The sequence below is a fragment of the Haliaeetus leucocephalus genome, unplaced genomic scaffold, assembly GCF_000737465.1.
Source record: "Haliaeetus leucocephalus isolate CR32 unplaced genomic scaffold, Haliaeetus_leucocephalus-4.0 Scaffold151, whole genome shotgun sequence".
NCBI classification, from domain to species: domain Eukaryota; kingdom Metazoa; phylum Chordata; class Aves; order Accipitriformes; family Accipitridae; genus Haliaeetus; species Haliaeetus leucocephalus.
In genome coordinates, this window is record NW_010972587.1 from 2,640,248 (window position 1) to 2,661,196 (window position 20,949).

Consider the following 20,949-nt stretch of genomic DNA (forward strand, 5'->3'; position numbering starts at 1 on the left):
TGTATGAGTGCCTGTATCCTAATAGTAGTGAAATACTGTTGCTATATTCAGAGATGGTAGGACCTCACATGGAGTACTGTACTTACAGAAGTACATTAACCATTAAAAGGACTAAAAAGGAAGATGGGTCTTGCAAAAATGGCCCAGAAGAGCAGGGTGGAAGAACTGGAGCTGCTCTCCTCTGGGAATGATGTGCCCCATGAGTGCAAAAGGAGAGGGAGAGGAAAAGCTGTTCTTTGCCCTCTGGGAGGGGATAAGGTCTTCATGATGTTTGTACAAAGGGGTTTTTTGAAGATTGGAGGGACTTTTGGTAAGCGTGGTCAGACACTGGCGTAGCTTGCTCAGGGAGGTTGTGCAAGGTTGGCTCTCGGACCCATGACGGACCTGTAATGGTGTTACTGAGCAGATGATGGCTCCTGCCTTCTGCAGAAGTGAGAGCTCAGCAGGAGCCAGGGACTAGCATCCAGGAGATGGTAGGAGCTGCTAGCCTCTCTTGAGTATGAGGTACCTCTTTGCTAGGGATGATTTCCCATTTCCTGCAAAATTCTTAATCAACAAATTAACATCTAATTTGGAAAAGAAGAATACAGATTGATGCACAGCCTTTGGGCCGAAGAATTCTCATTTCTCATAAAACACAGAGAACAAAAGCCCTGTAATGAGGTGGAATTACAGTGATTTTAATCAGTATAGAATTCACGTGTGTATATGACAGAGGCTAATATTTGTATTAGCAAGTTGTTTTCTCAATATAACATTACATACATATGTAACAAAATGATGAAGATTGACATTTTCTCATTTAAAATGTATTTTCAATTTGTTTTGAGTATAGCTCTCTCAAGTCATATTTTGGTACTCGACTAAGGTCCTCCTCTTGCTTTCTTAATTCCTGTCCCAGGGATGACAAGGCTGGAGTGTTGTGGAATTTCATCAGTGCTGTTTGAATGGGCCTGGTAAAGATTGCGTTATAATGTCATGATGTTTTTCTACTGCTGGAACTGAACACAAAGCTGCTTTGGTTAGTTGATGCTGTAAAGAGATGAGAGGGAGGAGCTGAAACGCAGCTACTTCTGTGGCACTGCCTAGAGAGGCTTTGCAACCCAAGTCCTTTCCCTTGTTGCAAGGGAAAGGGAAAGTCTAGTTTTGTGCTGAAATTAGGATACTTACTTAGTGATTATACCCTCAATTCAGTTGCTTATGCTGTGACTAACTTTATAATATCTATTTGGGAAAAGAATATAACGCTTTCTCTCTAATTTCTCCCATGATTTTATTATATTTGCATGTCAGGTATGGTGCATGTTCCCACCAATAGGTTTATAGGACTGAATGAAAGAGCCATTCCACATGTAGCAAGTCTGAATTGAATGAAATAAAAGAAACTTAATATGTTCTGAATGATTACAGTGTTAGAAGATATACTTAATATTGGCAAGTGTGTGGATGTGAGAACTGAAATTACAACATTTTAAGATGAGTAAAGAAAGCAGCAATACTGAGTGGGGGGTAATGCATTCTGAGTTTAGAACCTGCCTGGAAGGGAGTCTTGGAAACTCTGAAGTTTTATGTCTTATGGTGATGGAGCTCTCTAAGGATCCAGTCCCTTGTCAGGCAGAAATGATCGGTCTGCCTGTAAGACTTCAGTGATACAATTTGTATTTTTATAGCAAACGTAGTTCTTGTAAAAATCCCTTCCTCAAAAAATAAACCTGTTGGTTTTCCACAGTATTTGGTACAGTTTCCATTTTATCAGGTGAAAAACCAGCTCTCAGGCACAACGTTATACCAGCGGTGCCGAGTCCTACTCGCACTGGGCAGTGCTACTGCTCTTTGCTGGATCGCCTGGTGTAGGCACTTGACTTGAGGCCTGGTCTCTTCACAGAACCAGGCAAGTCTGAAACTTTCTGCTGACTTTATTGGTGGTGTATATTGACTTTGCAACCTTTGGAAGTGGAAGGAGGAGGGCAGCAGCTTGCCTGGTGTCTTACAGCTTCTTTGCGGGACGTGATGAGGCTGGGTGCGCACCAAGGCGGTCTAGCCGTGTCGGAGATGGCAGCCTCTCCTCCTTTGCTTCCTCCCATCGCCCCACCATTGGCAAACGATGGGTTTGGTTGTGTGGTGCAGCCCTGGCACTGGGGCCACACTTGAATCGCTCGGGGACCACAGGTTTAACTGCTGTAGGCCTGGGGAACTTGGTTGCTTTCTTCAGACTCTTAAGTCCATGTTCAGTGGTAACCACTTTGAATAGGTCCTCTAGTATATCAGTGCCTTGGTGATCTTTTCAGTGAAGTGTTTTTGTTGAATCATTTAAAGCTGAAGAAAACATTTTGCAGAATAAATGCACACAAATTATTTCACAAATCTGCTTTAGAATTTTGCCACTCTTCTGAGGTGAGGAACTTTAGAAAAGTATTGTGTGAAGGGACAATGCAAAATGCTTGGTGGGATTTTATCCTGTAGCTGCAGTAGAATCACAGAATGGTTTGGGTTGGAAGGGACCTTAAAGACCATCTAGTCCCCACCCCCCTGCCACGGGCAGGGACACCTTCCACCAGACCAGGTTGCTCCAAGCCCCATCCAACCTGGCCTTGAACACTGCCAGGGATGGGGCAGCCACAGCTTCTCTGGGCAACCTGTTCCAGTGTCTCACCACCCTCACAGTGAAGAACTTCTTCCCTGCATCTAATCTAAATCTACCCTCTTTCAGTTTAAAGCCATTACACCTTGTGCTATCACAACTGGTTGTGCTGTGCCTCTTCTGGGCATCACTCTTAACAGTGTGATTGTGCCTTTTGCTCTTTTTGGTGGAAAAAAAAAAAAAAATTTCAACTTTATCATTGCATGCAACAGCCGGTTCCTTCACTAGCTTAGGGTCCTAGAATACGGCTCTGTGTTCAGGGCTGGGGTGATGTGGTTTTCACGGAGGTAGTTGTTCATTTCCTGTACCAGTTACAGCCAGAACATACTGATTCTGGAGATCACAAAAGGTCAGAGCCTCTATTTTTTTTTTTGTTGGTGGTTTTTTTTGTTTTGGTTTGTTTTTTTTTTTTTTTTTTTCTTCCCATTATTTCTTCAGTGAACCAAGATTTCTGTCAGGAACGGGTTTTGTTTCCTTCCTTCGCCTTTGGATTTGGAAACACAGATTCTGTGCTTCCAGCTTCTGGTTTGGTTTTTCCAGTCATCTCTGAAAACTGTTGGGGCATGAATTTTGGCTTGTTCTCCTGTTGTCCCAAGGGTGGTTTGGAAGCGTTTCTGTCCTTCTTGTAAGGAGGCAAAGTTCCCTTTAAGGTGTATAATAGAAAGAGTCGGCCAGTATTCAAGTTTTATTGGGTTTAACAGAGAATAAATTACACACAGTTAAAAATAATTTTGGGGGCATTTGTGATTTCTTATGTGGTTTTCTTATGAGACTAATTCTGTATTATTTTTAGAATTACTTGTCTTTACAGGATCAAGGCACCCATGCCTTTCTATTTGGACAAAGGATCTGTAGATATGTTAGATTTCTGTAGCCTGTTAGTTCATGTTGTGAACTTCTTTCTTTTTCTGGGGTGAAAAAGTTTACTGATTCATCTTTTTCCTAAGTCTCCAAAATAGTACTGATTTTGTTTTTAAAATGAAATTCTGACAGTTAATGACTCCTGCTTTAGTTTGTGTGTGAGTATTGCTTTTTATTGCATTTGCTTTTTGCTTTAAAACTACTCAGAAGCTTTTTATTTTAAGTTTATATTATTTTCATTGCACAAAATGTTTTGAAATGGTTTTTTTTTTTTTCCGCTTATGGAACGGTAAGAATTGTAAGAATCTTGGAAGATAACAATATATTTTTACTAATAATGTTTTATTAATCTACTTCATTTACAGGAAGTGGTCATCGGTCAAAATTTGCTTACCTCAGCAGAGACAAAAAATTAATGGGCAAAAGTACAGTGTGTAGGTAGGTAGCTATTTTCAGTGCACTTAAGGTTCTTCGAGGAGAACCTTATTCTAAGGGAGTGGGATAGCTATCAAAATGTAAGATTTTGCTTTTTAAATATTCAGGCAGAAGATTCAATGATGAGGTGTTGAAGGAAGTGGCTTTGAAGTATATTAATGTGATCCCTACTTTTATGAGATTTTATTAAAAAGTGCCTTGGAATGATGCATATGTGTGGTAGAGAGAACTTGAAAGAAGTATATTTACTCTTATATGTGCTTTTAAAAATTTTGCAAATATTTTCTTTAAGATTTGTAAATGAAGTGTTCTTTCTGATAGTATTCCCAAATTTAAACATAACTCACATTAGGTAAGTTATAAAGGGATTGGGCATGGGCATCTTTATTTTGTTGACTGTTGGTGTTTTACTACATTCAGTGCATTGAAATGTAGTGCAATAATTGTTACACTTCAATATATTCTTTTCTTTTACAGTATTCTGTAATCGTAACAAAAGTTAGTCAACGTTCCATGATTGTAACTTTGCAGTAGTACCATACAGTGGGTGGGCGAGTTCTGCATTTTGGCATGTGAATAGCAATCACATTTTATTTATCCCCTTAAAAAAAGAAATAAAATAAATCCTTGATTAAAATTTTAATATTAACATAGTCTGCTCTGCAAATAAATGTTCTTTGGAATCCCTAGCATTCCTTCAGCTCAAATGGCAAAGGCTAAAAGAATCCCTGGAAACAACTTGGTTTTGTTCATAGAGGAATGTATGTTGTTAATAATTATATAGGATATTTCAGGATAGCATTTCATTTAATTCAATAAAATCATCTTTGAAGATGGAAGGTTCAATTTCAGGACTGTTTCGTTTTATCTTTACATCACTAAAGTAGAAATGCAGTGGCTTTGTTTTTTATTGCAAGTCTCAAACTGTGGTGCTATGTAACGTAGCCGGTTTTTATATTTATGGCCTAAAAGTAGAGCAGGAAGGAGGTGACATTTCTAAATGGGGTATTACGCAATTTTAAAAGTAAAATTTTTGTGAGTTAGGAAAGAATTTCAGTGGACTGCAGACTGTGGGTTAACTGGAGCCTACAAATTGTTGGGGGTAACAAAAAAAGTGAACGTGATAAGAAGACATGAAGTTGAAAACATACGGGTTAACTCTGGGGTTTGCCAAGTAGCATGTTAAAGTAGCATGGATGTATTCCCAGGAACATGTCATGACATGCTTAAGATTCATTAAAATAAGATGAGCAGAGTCAGTAAACCTCAAGAATAGCTTGCTTTTGTGATTACTCTGTTTTACATTTTGGCAATATGTGTTTGAATTTAATGATACACTGTGGAAAGTCCCAAAAGTAATTTTGAAGAGTTTTTCCTTTCATTTGTCATGTATTGTTTGGTATGCTCAGTTAGGCTTCAGTTTGAGGATTTAAATGCGAATGTGAAATTTTCTCCTGTGCACTCCTAGCTCTTGTCCCAGAACCCCAAATTGGTCAGGAAAAAGTTATACTTGGCACAGTTTGGTTTCTTGTTCCTCAGAATAATTCATCAGTGTATTGCTTTTACTTCCAAGGCAGTCTCCAGACTGTTTTGGCTTTCCTAGAGCAAAGCTGGGTAAGTAGTTTACCTTTAGAGAGCGTGCCTTTTCACTAATATTTTCTGAGAATTATTTTTGTGGCAAAGCATGTTTTTCTTCAGTCTCCCATGTAGTGCTTGAAAGAAGCTGAGATCTGAGCAGCCTGTAGTGTGGAATTACAGTTCCCTGCACAGGTGAAGGCTCAGCTTTGAGAGCTGGTGTTTGAAGTGCAGCAATGGAGTATGCAGTCTGGTAACCAGGAGTTTGAGAAGTTGCAGTTCCAGATACCCTTAGTATCAGGAAGACAAAAGCTGTCCTGGCTTAATTGCTGTGATAAGGAAGGCAGGTGACTGTTCTCGTTTATGAATTTATTTATTCTGAACTAGGCAATCGGATCACAAAGCCAGAAATCCTTGAGACAGATGCAGGTACCAGGGTATGAGAAGTAAGGACTGGTATAGCTTGAGAGCTCCTTAGGCATGTGATTCAGGAGTGGCAGTGCAGCCCTGCTTATTTAAATTTGGACTAGATCTGATACTTCATGAAGCAGTACCAGACAGACCTGTTTTGAAATACTGGATTCACAGATGAAAAGTCATTCATTTATTGAGAGTAATCTTCAGCTCTGTTCTTTTTGAAGTATTAAAATGGGTTTGTCTTCTCAAAGAAACCTGCTGTGGTTGTGCACTCTTCTACCTCTGTGTCTCTTTTCCAGCCTCTAGTGCTTTTGATACCAAGAAATTTTACAGAAACCTCTCACAGAAGACTATACCTAATGTTATGTTTTGCTTCCCTTAAAAGTAGGTATTTTAGAATGGAATTTAGAACAGAGGGATGCTTTCGTGGGAATGTTTTCAGATGTGGATTTTGTTTGTATTAAATCCTTGAGAACAGATTTGTTGCTTTGAACAAGAATGAAGTAGTTACATTTCAGAGACCCTGATTTAGAGGGTGTGTCAGTCCTTATGAACATATATGGTGGGGGGGAAAACAAACTGTAAAATTCTACTTTAATATAAAGTGTAAGACCAATTAAAGTTAGTAGTCTTAACAGAAAGAAACTGGGGAATCCTTATAGAGAACAGCACGCATGCTCTGCCCTTGATGAGAAGAAATTAGGAAGCATCAATACAGAGCAAAAGATCAGCTAAGAAATGTTGGAAATCACTACGTTCCCAGAGGGACTCCTGTCTTTCTCCTTATTAGGCTAAACCCCAGCTTCCTTAAAAATTTGTTGGATTACTGTAAATAATGGAGATCTGAAATAAATTTCAGAGGAAAAATTATCAGAATTGTGATAAGAAAGCAAGCTGTTAAACTGGAAAACAATAATAAAGGAGGAAAATAGAACTGACCAAGGATGCGCTTTCTACCCAGAAAGTAAAAAGCCTAAATGGTTTTATTTCAATGTTTTGTCAATTGATTGGACTATGGACTTCACAGGAAGCCCAGAAAAATGAATACACACAGGATGCAGAGAACACTTTCAAAGTTCACAGAGCCATAGTATACTGAAAATCTCCCTAGAATTACTTCTTTCCTAAATAACCTGAAATGTAAGTCTTCTTTTAAAGTTTATCTTTTAAAGTTTATCTTACAGCTTCTCAGTTTTATTTGCTTAACTAGGGCTATGCACGCCTAAACCAGTTATCTAAACATTTAATCTAAAGTTTAGCAAATTTATCTTGTTTGTTTTTTGTTTTTGTTTTTTTAAAAAGGTGCTTCAAGTCATGCATCTTTTCTCTGTATGTTCTTCATGGCTTGCTGACAGTTTGTTTTCCTTTAGTGTTATTTTCTTATACCACTTATTGTAGTACCTGAATCACAAACTAACAGGCATTGGTCAGTATTTTGTTTTTTCAATTGAAATTTTAGACTGAGGGTTAACACTTCACATGACATGAGAAGCATAAAGGTAACAGTAGTTAAGATCTTTTAGGATCCATTGGCTTATTGGGTTTTTTTGTTGTTCTTTCCCAATGAAAAGGCAATTGAGTAGATAAAGGAAAACAACACATGCAGGTGCTGTGTGGTGATTGGCACCTGTGGAGTGGAAGTGGGGTGGTTTATGTGGTTACCACCCTCAGTGTGTTCTTGCTCCTGTCCCAGAGGTGGTTGTACCGGCTGTAGGGATGGTTGGACAGGGTATGTAGCAAATCCTGTGCAAATTTCAGTATAATCTACCAGGAGTAAATCAGTGGTACCTCAGTTGGTACTTGTGTTCTGCAGCTTGTCAGCAGCCCCTGGGGAGGGGGCATGATGGAAGAACTTAGGATGGCATCTGTATTGCCCCACCCTAGTTCAATCCACCACTGCATGTGATGATCAGTTACGTATTATACTTGCTTAACAGTGATAAAGTGAATTTGGACAACAGGGTGCTTGCCTTTCTTCGTTTCATAGAATCATAGAATGGTTTGGGTTGGAAGGGACCTTAAAGATCATGTAGTCCCCACCCCCCTGCCATGGGCAGGGACACCTTCCACTAGACCACATTGCTCCAAGCCCCATCCAGCCTGGCCTTGAGCACTTCCAGGGATGGGGCAGCCACAGCTTCTCTGGGCAACCTGTTCCAGTGTCTCATCACCCTCACAGTGAAGAACTTCTTCCCTGCATCTAATCTAAATCTACCCTCTTTCAGTTTAAAACTGTTACCCCTCATCCTATCACTACATGCCCTTGTAAAAAGCCCCTCCCCATCTTTCTTGCAGGCCCCCTTCAGGTACTGGCAGGCTGCTGTAAGGTCTCCCCAGAGCCTTCTCTCAGCCTGTCCTCATAGGAGAGGTGCTCCCGCCCTCTGATCATCTTCTTGGCCTTCCTCTGGACCCGCTCCAACAGGTCCATGTCCTTCTTACATTGAAGGCCCCAGACCTGAACCCAGTACTGCAGGTGGGGTCTCAGGAGAGGGGAGTAGAGGGGGAGAGTCACCTCCCTCAACCTGCTGGCCACGCTTCTTTTGATGCAGCCCAGGATACGGTTGGCTTTCTGGGCTGTGAGTGCACGTCACTGGCTCATACTCAGTTCTTCATCCCCTAATACCCCCAAGTCCTTCTCCTCAGGGCTGCTCTCAGTCCACTCATCACCCAGCCTGTATTTGTGCTTGGGATTGCCTTGACCCATGTGCAGGACCTTGCACTTGGCCTTGTTGAACTTCATGAGGTTTGCACAGGCCCACCGCTCAAGCCTGTCCAGGTCCCTCTGGATGGCATCCCTTCTCTCCAGCGCGTCGACCGCACCACACAGCTTGGTGTTGTCGGCAAACTTGCTGAGGGTGCACTCAACCCCACCGGCCATGTCCCCAACAAAGACGTTAAACAGCACCGGTCCCAATACGGACCCCTGAGGAATGCCACTTGTCACTGCTCTCCACTCCGACATCGAGCCATTGACCGCAGCTCTTTGAGTGTGACCATCCAGCCAATTCCTTATCCACTGAGTGATCCATCCGTCAAATCAAAGTCTCTCCAGTTTAGAGACAAGGATATCATGCGTGACAGTGTCAAACGCTTTGCACATGTCCTAGTACCTTGATCTTCAGATACAGTTTCTTGGCTGTTAAGATAGTGCAAATTGGGGCCGTGGCTATTACCTTGTCCTACACCTATGGTGTGTTATAACTGTGGCTGTAACCGTGTAGCAAAGCTGCAGCAAGGAACCAACTGGCTGAAAATTTAATAAGCTAGCCAAGAGCAGGACTGTGACAGTAGAATTTGCTGCTGTGAAACCTTATGCCTTATGAAAATCCTGCTCAGTGATGATTCACACTGTAGTGAATCCTTAATTTAAAACAAAACAAAACAAACCCCAAAACAAACCCCAAAACTTCCTATGCAGCCCCTTAAAGTAAGAATTGTCCAGTGAATGTGTAGAAGGCTTCTCTCTGTCACTTCAAAATCCAAAAAACTTGCTTACCATGTAATTTTTGTGACTGCAGCCTGTAATGGATCATGGTTATCTGTATTCCTCCCTCCCTGTACCTGATTTCCTGTCACTTTTAAACTAATTTTAGAGTATCCTAAACAACCTTCCTATTCTCAAAGATCACTCTGAGCCTTAAGTAAACTGCTTTCTACCAACTATCAGTAGTATATCTGTTTTGCCTTGTTCTGCTTTCAAAACTTCCATTAGGTATTTAGTTTGTTGAGTCATCTAGACCTTTCTTTGCAGCTGCTTAATGAAATTCTGGTCATTACTTCAAAAGCAGTGAGTGCTAATGAATCCTCCCTTCCAGGAATCTCCAGTTTTGGAGGCAGATCGTTTGTCTGCATAGAATTTGCTTGATAACTGTTTAAGTTCAGATTCCTAAAATATCATTTGTGACTTTGAATTTTTTTCTGCTTTTCACTTAGATGTGGCTGATCCAGCAATCTCATTAAGTTTTTTTCTGTTAATAAGCAGAAAGCTTTTGATGTAGGATATATATCTAGTCATTATACGGAATATGGTTTTTTGGCTCTTTTGTTCTTGCCTGTATACATTAAAACTATTGCTGTTCCTAAACTAGCTTTTTGAAGATAAGTTCTGGGCAGAACTAGAAAAACGTACTTTTTTGTGTGTGGCTAGGTTTTGGAAGTTGTGAATTGAGCACGGTGCTGCTTTATGGGCTCTTTACATACACTGCCTCCAGGAATGTTTTTCTTTTTAGCAATAAGCATTTTGATAACTTCCCTTTTAAAAAGGGAGGAAGGGTTAACAAAAGTGGAAAAGAATAGATTTATTTAACAGTGCAGTAAAAAAGCTTTGGCACCACAGAGATTCAGAAACCCTTTTAAAAATGACAGTAATGAAGGAGATCAAACACAAAGAATACTTCAGTATTTGTAAATGCTTTTGCCATTTGTAGTTTTTGAGAGCTAATTATTGTACGCTTCCTGTCATTGGGAGAGAGCTGCACTATGTGGGTGATGTTTTGTTCAATTTAAGAATAGTTTACAAATTTATGTAATGTGTAACTGCCTCCAGTTATCCGGTGTATAGGTTCATGATGAAATGTGTTGCTCTTCATCTTCTCACCAGCCTGATGCTCAGAGAAAGACATATCCATGCCTTTATAGTATTCATTTGGATTTTGAAAATGTGGTAAAGAAATTAGTCTTTTCTTTGTCTTTCCTGGACAAGATTTAATGCTGGAATGATGTGTCTTTTTAAAAGCAATACTTTTAAGAGTCCTGCTTCAAGATTGTGCAGGGTGGGGGAGGGCAGGGAAGGGATTCTATCACTTAAGAAGCAAGAACTTCTTCCAGGACTTGTCTGACCCTGAGAAGACTTGAAAGTATTTGGCATCAGATTGCAGTGTAATGACTTACACCCCTGTATTTTCCCCATCTGCAATACTGGTAAAATGGGTTGAGACTAAAATTGATTTCAGTGTTTTGCTACTGCAACTCTAGATGACAGTATAGTGATGCTGCTGGTCAGGATAACTTTTGAATCTTAAGAAATCAGCTGTAGGAAGAGAAAAACTGAAAGCTGAGGTCTTGCATTTGCAAGCACTTCACTAACTACAGAACTTTAATTGCGAGCAAGACTATATACATTAGCTGAAGGTTGAGTAGTCCCATTTTCAGTAAAAATACTCTTATTTTTTAGTGAGAACAGAATAACGGGAAGTAATGCCCTGTTGCTTGTTTTACCAGGCTGTTGAGGTGCTAAACATTGCCGTCGTGTCTTGGAGCTCTAAATACATGCGACTGTTCTCTGAGAAACTGTGAGAAAGGTATGAGATGGAGGGGACCATCCCATGTCTGGGACTTGGGCCAGGTCTAAGCAACACATGCAGTCTGAGCTTAGACTGCCAATTTGAGGTAGCTCTATTTTAAAATGTTGTGGCGTAAAGTCTGTCTCTTCAAAGGGGAATTGCTTTAAAATGAAAAGTGACATGTTCTTTCAGTTTCTGATATTTGAACAATTTTTACACTATATATTGAGCCAGAATTTTACAATATGGGAGTCTGACTGAAGTCCACCTGCTTAAATAAGAGAGTGCATAGCTGGATTAAGTAATTTTTTGACAACCTTAATGGAGAACAGAATGATTGAAGAGGTTTAAATTAAGCGTGTGAAGATCAGTACAGTGAAAAGGCATGATAGATGCATTTACTGCTTTCTTAATTTTATTTGGTGATTGTATTTGTGATAGCATGGTAGGGATCTCAGAGTCTGTAATTTATCTTTTCCAGTGTGGAATAGTATCTAAGTCTGAAAATTCTTTACTAACATCAATTAACACTTAATAATAAAAATATCAGTGAAGAAATGCAGTTCAGCAATTTCAAGTCTTAAATAATTCTGGTACTTTTTCATTATCTTTAAAATAAATTCAGTAATTTTTATTATTACTTTAAGACTGGTTGTGTCCTTGTTCTTTAGATATGATGTAAAAACATCGAAGTTGTTTTGTTATACTTTATTTTATAGCTGAACCTGGTATAGCTGTAATCACAACATAGCCTAGCTGTGTAGTCAGAAGGTTACAAGAAACAGGCCCTGGAATATTTTGAGAAACATGCTTCCTAAAGTGTCTTAAGACTTTCATCTAGAAACCAAAACCCCCCCCCCCCAAAAATCCCCAAAGGGTAGAAGTCTTTAACTTCGCATTTTTGCATTTGCCCTGAAGAATCACAGACTCTCTTTAAGTATGTTTTAGGAGGACACGCTAAAAAGCCATACATGAATTTACCTTTAACCTGTCTGTGCTCTTGGGAGATGTTTCTGCTTTTGCAGAACGTACCATTAGTCTGGAGAAGGAAAGTCACTGAGAAGCAACTATGCTGCCAGGAAGTTGTGGCAGCTCATAAATATCTTTCCCTTCAAGGGTTCAATATATTAAACATAGTTAATGTTTTGAATTTTCCAGTTGTATTTTAAGGTAAGACAAGATGCTTGATGGGCTGTGTGTGCAGAATGAATTTTTTGGCCAGAATATCTCAGCTATTTCTATTTTTAGAATACCTCTGGAAAAAAAAGAAACCCAAACCAAAAGGAACCCTGTATTTCTTAAAATTCAACATAAAGTAAAAATACTGTTTTTACCTCTAAATGGTCAGCAGCTTGCATCAAATACTGTATGTGTGAATGTTCTGTTAGATAAATCTTTAAAAATTAGTTGTGCTCTTTTTCAGTTGTCCTCCTCTATCTTGTGATCGCTAAAGAAAAAGAACCCCAATAACATACCTTCCCCCTGCTCCCCCCGCACTGCCTCTGCAAATCTAGAGTAGAAATGGGTCTAGTACTGATTTACTTAATGTCAACAAACTCCATCCAACTAATGAAAGGAAAAAAAAAAAAAAAAGAAATTCCTGTTGCTACTCCATTAATCATGATCTACATCTGACTGTATAGTGCTTAACTGCAGGAAATGCTTGGGAAACCAGGGCTTATTTGAAATACGATGTTTTAGATTAACCAAACACGAAAGTTTTGGCTGTATCCAGGAAGGAATAGGTAGGCAGTGCTGCTATCTTAAAAAGTTAATGGAATAGGCTGTTACGCAAAAAAAAAAAAAAAAGAAAAAAGGTAACTGCAGCAACCGTCTTCCCTTGCTTGTGAGCCCCAGCTGACCTTCATGTCTCCAACTCATCCACTCCTGTCCCCATGCTACCACCCCCTGCCCTGCCAGTATTGTTGCTGCTGGCGGTCTTCAATTTTGCATCCCCTGGAGGGATAAAGCCTCCCTAAGACCCTGTGGGAGTGTTCTTTTTCCTCACTACCAGCTTTCCTTGTAAAAGTTTCTGATTTGGCAAACGCAAGAAACTCAGCAAATGTTTTGAAGCAGTGGGATGCAGTTTACGTGTGAATTTAAAAGGCTTTAAATTGTACAAAATGAGTAAGATGTTTGGCTATCAGTACACAAGCTGTTGGTTTAGTGTGCCACTTTTATTTAAGGCTATTTTATTTTAACTATGTCTTACTATTTAGGAGGCTTAAGTATATATATATATTTTCTTTTGAGTATAATGTCACACTAGGTTGGCGTGTAACTAAATGTGTAGATGTTTTAAAAAGAGGGAGTGTAATGAAACTTGCAGATGAATTTGTAGAGTCTGTTGTGAAGTACCAAAAAAATAGAGCCTTTGTTTGCAAGGATGCTGGCAATCAAATATATATCTGTCCTCCACATGGGCAAATGGCTTTTCTCACTTTCATAAGTAGCAGGGAAATTGGTTTGCAGAACAGTTAAGGACTCTTTCTTGGGAGGAATATCAGGTATTAACATACTAGTTACAATGGGCATAATTCAGAAAAATGGTTACCACCTTGTTTCAGTGTAAAATAAAGTTTGCATGTTACTCTACCAAGGATTTTCTTTCGGTTTTTATATCTTCTTAGGGGACTCATCAACATATAAAAGGTTACTGAGATGCTCCTTATTAATGAAACCTTTATATCATTTCTGTAATACTGGGAGCAATTATCTCTGCTTCACAAGTGGGACCCTAGTGAGAGCAATTGGCTGGTTTGGACTAGATTAGGATCTGGTTTGTTTTCCAGGTTGCACACATGGACCAACAGCGCTTATCTGTCGTGGTTTAACCCCAGCCGGCAACTAAGCACCACGCAGCTGCTCTCTCACTCCTCCCCTACCCAGTGGGATGGGGGAGAGAATCAGAAAAAAGAAAGTAAAACTCATGGGTTAAGATAAAGACAGTTTGATAGGACAGAAAGGAAGAAACTAATAATGATGGTAATAATAAAAAAAGACAATAATAAAAGGATTGGAATATACAAAACAAGTGATGCACAATGCAATTGCTCACCACTTGCCGACTGATGACCAGTTAGTTCCCTAGCAGTGATTCGCCCCCCACCCCAGGCCAACTCCCCCCAGTTTATGTACTGGGCATGACGTCACATGGTATGGAATACCCCTGTGGCCAGTTGGGGTCAGCTGTCCTGGCTGTGTCCCCTCCCAACTCCTTGTGCCCCTCCAGCCGTCTTGCTGGCTGGGCATGAGAAGCTGAAAAACCCTTGACTTGGTATAAACACGACTGAGCAACAACTAAAAACATCGGTGTGTTATCAACATTCTTCTCATAGTAAATCCAAAACACAACACTATACCAGCTACTAGAAAGAAAATTATTGCTATCCCCACTGAAACCAGGACAGCATCACCTGAGTTTGTCGTTTGTAGAAAAAGGTGTGGCGTGGCTAGGAGTGATACCAAGCATCAGAGGTTGCAAAGTACGTCATGTTGATATTGAAGCTGTAACACTTGGTAGAGAAGAAATATTTTAGTGTAGCAGGTCTCGTGATTATGAAGCTGAAGTCTGACCTACTTAAGCCTACTTAGTTAACTTCCTGTTCTAATTGCTATTAAAAAAATTGTTCGTGATGACTCTTGAATAGCAAAGAAGAATGAAAACCTGTTAAAAGTTGTTTGTTTGGTTTTTTGTTTGTTTCTCCCCCTGCCCCCAGCTGGTCTGAGCTTTTCATCAAAAATCATACTTAATTTCTTTGCATTTTTTCACATATCTGTCCTGTCTGGGGATTCTATGAATTAAGATGGTAGAATTCCAAACCTGGTTTACTGCCTGTCTGGTTATCACTTAACCTGCTTAATTCTCTTTATAGAAGTGCATTTATGTCCCTTGAGGATCTTTTCTCTGCTATATGCATATACTCATAGCATGGAACATAAACTAGTAAAACAACTGTCCTGTGTTGGTGCATTCTAGCAGAGGGAGAGTACAGTAAAGAGGGAGTTGATAGTACCAGTACTCTGACAGCAGACTGGCATTTCCCTGTTGAAATCCCCTGTTTTCTGTTGCTTATACAAATTGCAACAGTTTTTTCAGGCTGAAATTTCTTATTCCCCATATCTGCTTCTCCTCATTGTCTTGGCACCCCTCCTTGAGTTTTCAGCTGAAGTTACTTGAATTATAACTAGTTCTACAACTTACTTCATACAGAAATGAGTTTTTAGAGTAGGAAATGCAAAGTTCTTTAACTGTTGGCTTTTTTGCCACTATTTTCTTTTCTGCCTCCATGAGAAATGCATAGAATCTGTGACAGTTCTAAGACTTTGAGAAAAAAATTTTGCATGTGCTTAGTATGATTTGATTTTATGGGTTCATTTCTCCAGTTACGTGATCCAACTTTCAGACTGCACATACACCATGTGAGTTTGGCCATACACACCATTTGCTGCAGCAGAATTCTGCTGAACACAGAAACTCCATTTTTATCAATTTGCTCCAAGTACTGCAATGTTTAAGAAAATGCCGAATTCCAACTTCTTTCTCTGGGGATGGGAGGGAATGATAGGATTTTGTTATTTCTGAAGAACTTAGTGCAGTAGCTGTCTTGCTAATCTTTTAAAGCTGGGCTTTACCATTGTATATGCCCTATTAAGGAGCTGAAGAGTGCATCAGAGTAGATCTAGAATTTCTAACTGGGTAAAGTGCCTTTTTATTTATTTTATAAAAAAAACCAAACAACAACAACATGCCACAAAGCAACAAAAAAGGCAAGCCCAGACATGAAACTAGAGATAAAATTCAAATAGATTAACTTGCTGAATTAGATCATATCTTATTCTAATTTGTTATGAAAGGGTAATTTCTGAAATACAGGAAAACTTATTTCAGCTACAACGAAATACTCAAAAGCACTAATGCAGTCTGTATAGCAAACTACAATGTTGTTCAATTGCAAAATCAATTTTTAGTTAAAACTGCAAGTAGTTTTCAACCAGTGCATTTCTGAAGAACACGATGGGATGAGTCAAAGGTTTTCAAACAAAAGAAGGTAGGAAGTTGTCATTCTGATAGCATCCAATGGCAATTTTTCTTATGGCTGAGGTACAAAATACTGGTCAAAACTCGTAGAACAAGCTTTTGAGCAGCCAGGAGAAGTGCCACTCTAGTAATAAGTTTATTATGAGAATATTTGAAGCAAATTTCATTATCTTTCCAGAATGGAATTTTGTTTTTTGCTTATTTATTTACAAACTTGACAGCTGAATTTCTCCTTTCTAAGACTGACCTATTTCCATATTAACCAAGTACCAGTTTTCATAGACAGGTTTACTGTAATAGTTACTAGAAATGCAAGTTTGCCTATCTGTTATTTTATGTGCTTCTTTGCTTGTTTGTTGGGTTTTTATTTTGTTTTCCCTTGACAACATAGGTATTTCAGAAGCTTGTTTGGTTTCTGAACTTAATTTTGGTTAAGTCTGGCTCCTTAGCGTAACTGTTTTCTTCTTTGATGGTATTCCCAAAAGACAATCGGTAAATAAATGGGATACACAGATAGTGTATAGTCAGCTGATAATTGTCTTGATGGATCATCAACTGATGACATGCTTTACAAGTTACTTTTTGTTTACAAATTGAACTAGTTTCTTCTTTTAAAAAATATTATGGCTGAGGAGTGTCTTAAGTAGGTAACAGGAATATGCCAGTACATCATTTATTTTCAAGATTCTTACTGTTGTTCACTGCATGCATACTTAAAATAACATTGAATTTAAACGTACGAGCCAACATATTGCCCCCTAAAGTTACTGGCACAATTGTCACTTCTTTCTAAATTTTTCATGGTGAAACCTTAGAGTTGAAGGACATTGCACAGCCAAGCGTATAATGTTTTACAATAGTAAGTCAGACATGCTATGTTAAATTAAGTCTGGAACCACTCTTAGTCTTGAATGGACTGTAAATACTACAAATGACTGGAAGCATCAAGAGGAGAGAAAGGGGGTAAATATCCTCGCAGTTTGGATAGGCTGTTGAAGGTGGTATATTGGGTTTGGTTTTTTTCTTATTATTGAGTAAATAATATTATTTATAGTATCAGACAAGTAATAGTTGTTCCTTATCGACAAAATTCTTAAACCACGTCTTTGGCAGATAATCCAGCTTTGTGTTTTACAGTATGTGTGTGGGTATGCATACGTGTGTGGTTAGTCAGGACTTGAGACTTCCTTGCCATGTCTACAAAGGACACGCTCCTGCTTCTCCTCGGGTCCCATCACTAAATAAGGTGGAATGCATCTGGCATCTTCTTGGTTTCTCCGCACAGCTGCTCTAGATGGAGTGCTAGTTCGTTTGCTCATATGGTCACTTTTTCAGATCCCTTGCTGCCTTTCTCATCTTTGAAATTTATTTCTTATGTGTGTTTGGATTTTGTTGAATGGGGTGTCCAAAGATTATTTCCTAAGTGAGTACCTTTCGTTGATCAGACCCATGAAAGGTATCCACACAGCTTAGTGCAAAAACCCAACCACTGTTGGTTTCTCACATCTTCCAAATCTTGTGCCTGTGATTAATAGAAGGAATCTGCCCCAGGGTGGGCATGGTGTCAACCATGTTATGAAACCAAATGGAGCTTCTTGTAATCTCAATTTTCAAGTTTAGCTTTAGCAATTTGAATGTTGGTTTACTTTTATTTTAATGCAGGATAGTTTTTCTTTTTCTTCCCGTTTTATTTCAGGAGTGTTTTAAAATGTTCATTTTGTAATAGTTAAGGATGGTTAAAGGTTGAAAACAGTTAGCATGTAGATCTTGGTCAGGAGAATTTCTGTGGCTCGGTTGACGTTAGGGACTGCATTTTCCTGACATAGTTTGAATGCAGCAGAGATTCACAGTATTAGTGTAGCTTTTGAAAGCATTATTATACTTTATAGAACACTTGAAAAATTTTACCTTGTAGATGGCTGTTCTTGAGAATGAGTGGAGGATAGTCTAAAATCATAACTATATGTTCTTTATTTCCTTCATGCTCAAAATTTTTGTCTGGAGTTCCTGCATGGAAGTTGCTACGCATCTCGTCTGTCATATTATTTCCTTTTTGAAATGAAAGACCATGCAGTGTTTTAAGGAGACTGGTTATATCTTGAACAACTTTGAGACTTGACCTAAGTAAGTCTGTAAATGAGAGTTGCTTTATGGCTGTTATTTTCTACAGTGCTCTGTGAATTTGGAAAATAATCAGTTCATGAACCATACGACACAAGTACTATGAGATTGTTCCAAATGCTATCCAACCTTCAAGTTTTTTGTTGGATTTGTGTCTCATATTGTGGTGGTCTTCATTTCAGTCTTCCATATTTCTGAGATTTAAACTTAAAAATACTTACATAAGTTAAAATAATAAAAACCCAGTTCTTAAAGATGGACAAAACACCCATTTTACTTTTGTATTCTTACAGTGAGTACAAATCTGTGCCAGTATTACACTCATCAAGGAAAAAGACTTTGTAACAAAAAAGGAATATAGTGAAATGTTCCATTTTCCGTTCTTATGTATTGTTGATACTACAAAGTTTTTGCTTGAAGGGCTACCATAGCATAAGCATATAGTATAGTGTTAGACTTTATCGGTCACCTTGGAGAAATGGAGTGACTGTGATTGTGAAATGAAATGAGGAAACAAAGGATCTCAACTTCTAGTTTTGTTTTGTCTTTCAGCCTGAAAAGAAAATGTATCTATTTGTGCCAGTGTACTATTCATGGTGGTTTTTAATAGCTTTTTTAATAACTTATCACTAAAGCGTTGGGATTTGAGAGATCTTTTGCATCTAGCAAGTTGGTAGTCTATATTCTATTGCATATCAGTTCCAGTTTGGGACAAATAGGAATTATCTTTGACGCTGAGAATTAGGACCATAAACAGTAGCAGTTTTTACTATAAATTGAATTTATGCTATCTTTTATCAACTGATGAAATTCTAAATTCTATATTTTCATTTAAGTTGCAGGCTGATTTGGATGTTAGCAACATGTGACTTTTGAAACACACTTATTTTTTGAGACACTTGCTTCTCACTGAAGGCCTCATTAAGGGTCACTTTTGTAGATACTTTGGATATGCAAGTATGTTACCTTTTGTGGAAACATTGATTTGTAACAGAAGAGAAAAATAGAGTAAATTACTAACTTTGCTCAGTAAGACCTAAACAGCAACATCAGAAGCCTTAGTATATAAATGGGTGGAAGCTCTGTAACATTAGACTGAGATAACAATTTCTCATTGCTATCATGTAATAATAGTGTGCATGTTGACAAATGTTGTAGTCATTGGAGGAGCAGGAAAGGGAAGATATTGCTAAAATTGCTAATGTGGCTTCTTTTTTTTAGACTTGTATTACTGTATATAGTTTTCAGCTCTCAGAAAGATGATGAGTTTAATCAGTTGTAATGCAATGATTGATTTTTCTGCTCAATGCAAAATTAAAAATACTCATTTTCCAGGGAGATTTTGTAGTATCCTCTTAGTTTAGAGTTGGCTATGTTAATGTTGTGAGTGAGCTCTCCTTAGGCAGTACCTACAGTAATATTGCAAAACAGAAATATAATTAGTTTTCATATTTTAATACTATAATTTGCTTCAGGCTGTTAAACTAATTTAATATACAATCATAGTATCACTTTATAAGTGATTATAGAGAAGATCTTTTTGCAGCTTAAGATAACAAAACTTTTAATAGTTTTTCCTTACAAGTTCTGTGTCAATAATGTATTTTCAGTTACTGCTAACAAACAAGTTTTTATCTACTGAAGTATGCTATACTGCAGCATTACTTGCAAGGAAAAGGATTTTTCTTGAAATCTGTTTTCTTTAAATTTTATTTTATTTTTTTTTAAATAAGTATTTTTGGTTGTCGTGTGTTCTGTACTCAGCTGAAGCATAAAGGTCAACGACCGCAGAAAACTGCTTATTAGATGCTTCAAGTTCTTAACATTTGTATGCTGCTTTTAGTTACCCTGTAGTGGTGGTTGTTAGGAAATGTTCCACAGAAGAATTTAAAGGTCTTATCAGGTTTGTGACTGCATTTTGCTTGGTTAACCTTAACTTGAAGTTGTGGGTGAATCTGATTTTTAAAGATGATGTGCTTGTGTGCATCTGATCAGAATTGGGCTTGGTTTGTGGTAAGCACAGCTGGTTAGTTCTCTGAACTCCATCCTAACGTATAGCTCCTTCCCTTTCTTTCCTCTTTTACCATGAATATTTTCCAATAATATTTGTACTTGGGTCTACTGGTGGGAGTTGTAAGTACTTTGGCACTATTATCCTAAAGGATGAATTGACAGAAGTGCACCATTTTTACATTGTTAATGATCGGTTATGCTGCCAGTGTGTCTTGTGCAACAGAAGACTGAGTTCCCACGGTAGAACAGGAGAAGTAGTTACAGGATTAGGAGAGCGATCTGTATGAAATTAGGCTGAGTAGACAGGAATTCTTTACTTAAGAAAATCGCTATGCGACTGGAGTACCACTTCTGTGAGATTGTGTTGGCATAAATGTGTGTGTTTATAGGTATATATGTATGAATGAGGAATTTAAATACAGGAGCTGATTACTACCTTTCACCCCATCAGTCTAGGCCCTGTGAAGGTACAAAACCTCAGGTCAGTGTTACTTTCCAAAGGGCTTAAAATGTATTTTTAAGTGCTGCATGAACTTTGCTGTATCTGCTTTTGTATTTGATTG

The 20,949-nt window shown here is 38.5% G+C and overlaps 1 protein-coding gene across 4 annotated transcripts in view; it reads left to right on the forward strand.

Annotated features, from left to right (window-relative positions):
- Positions 1-3,862: 3,862 nt before the first annotated feature.
- The window catches only part of CNOT2 (CCR4-NOT transcription complex, subunit 2), a 60,048-nt gene continuing 42,961 nt past the window's right edge, over positions 3,863-20,949 (forward strand). Inside the window, exon 1 of one of the 4 annotated variants that reach the window (XM_010561772.1) lies at positions 3,863-3,940. The gene's annotated coding sequence lies outside the window, so the exon portion shown is untranslated. Of the gene's footprint in view, positions 3,941-4,065; positions 4,088-7,047; positions 7,070-11,188; positions 11,230-20,949 lie in introns of those variants that run through there. The other 3 variants (XM_010561774.1, XM_010561775.1, XM_010561773.1) reach the window with 3 other exon arrangements.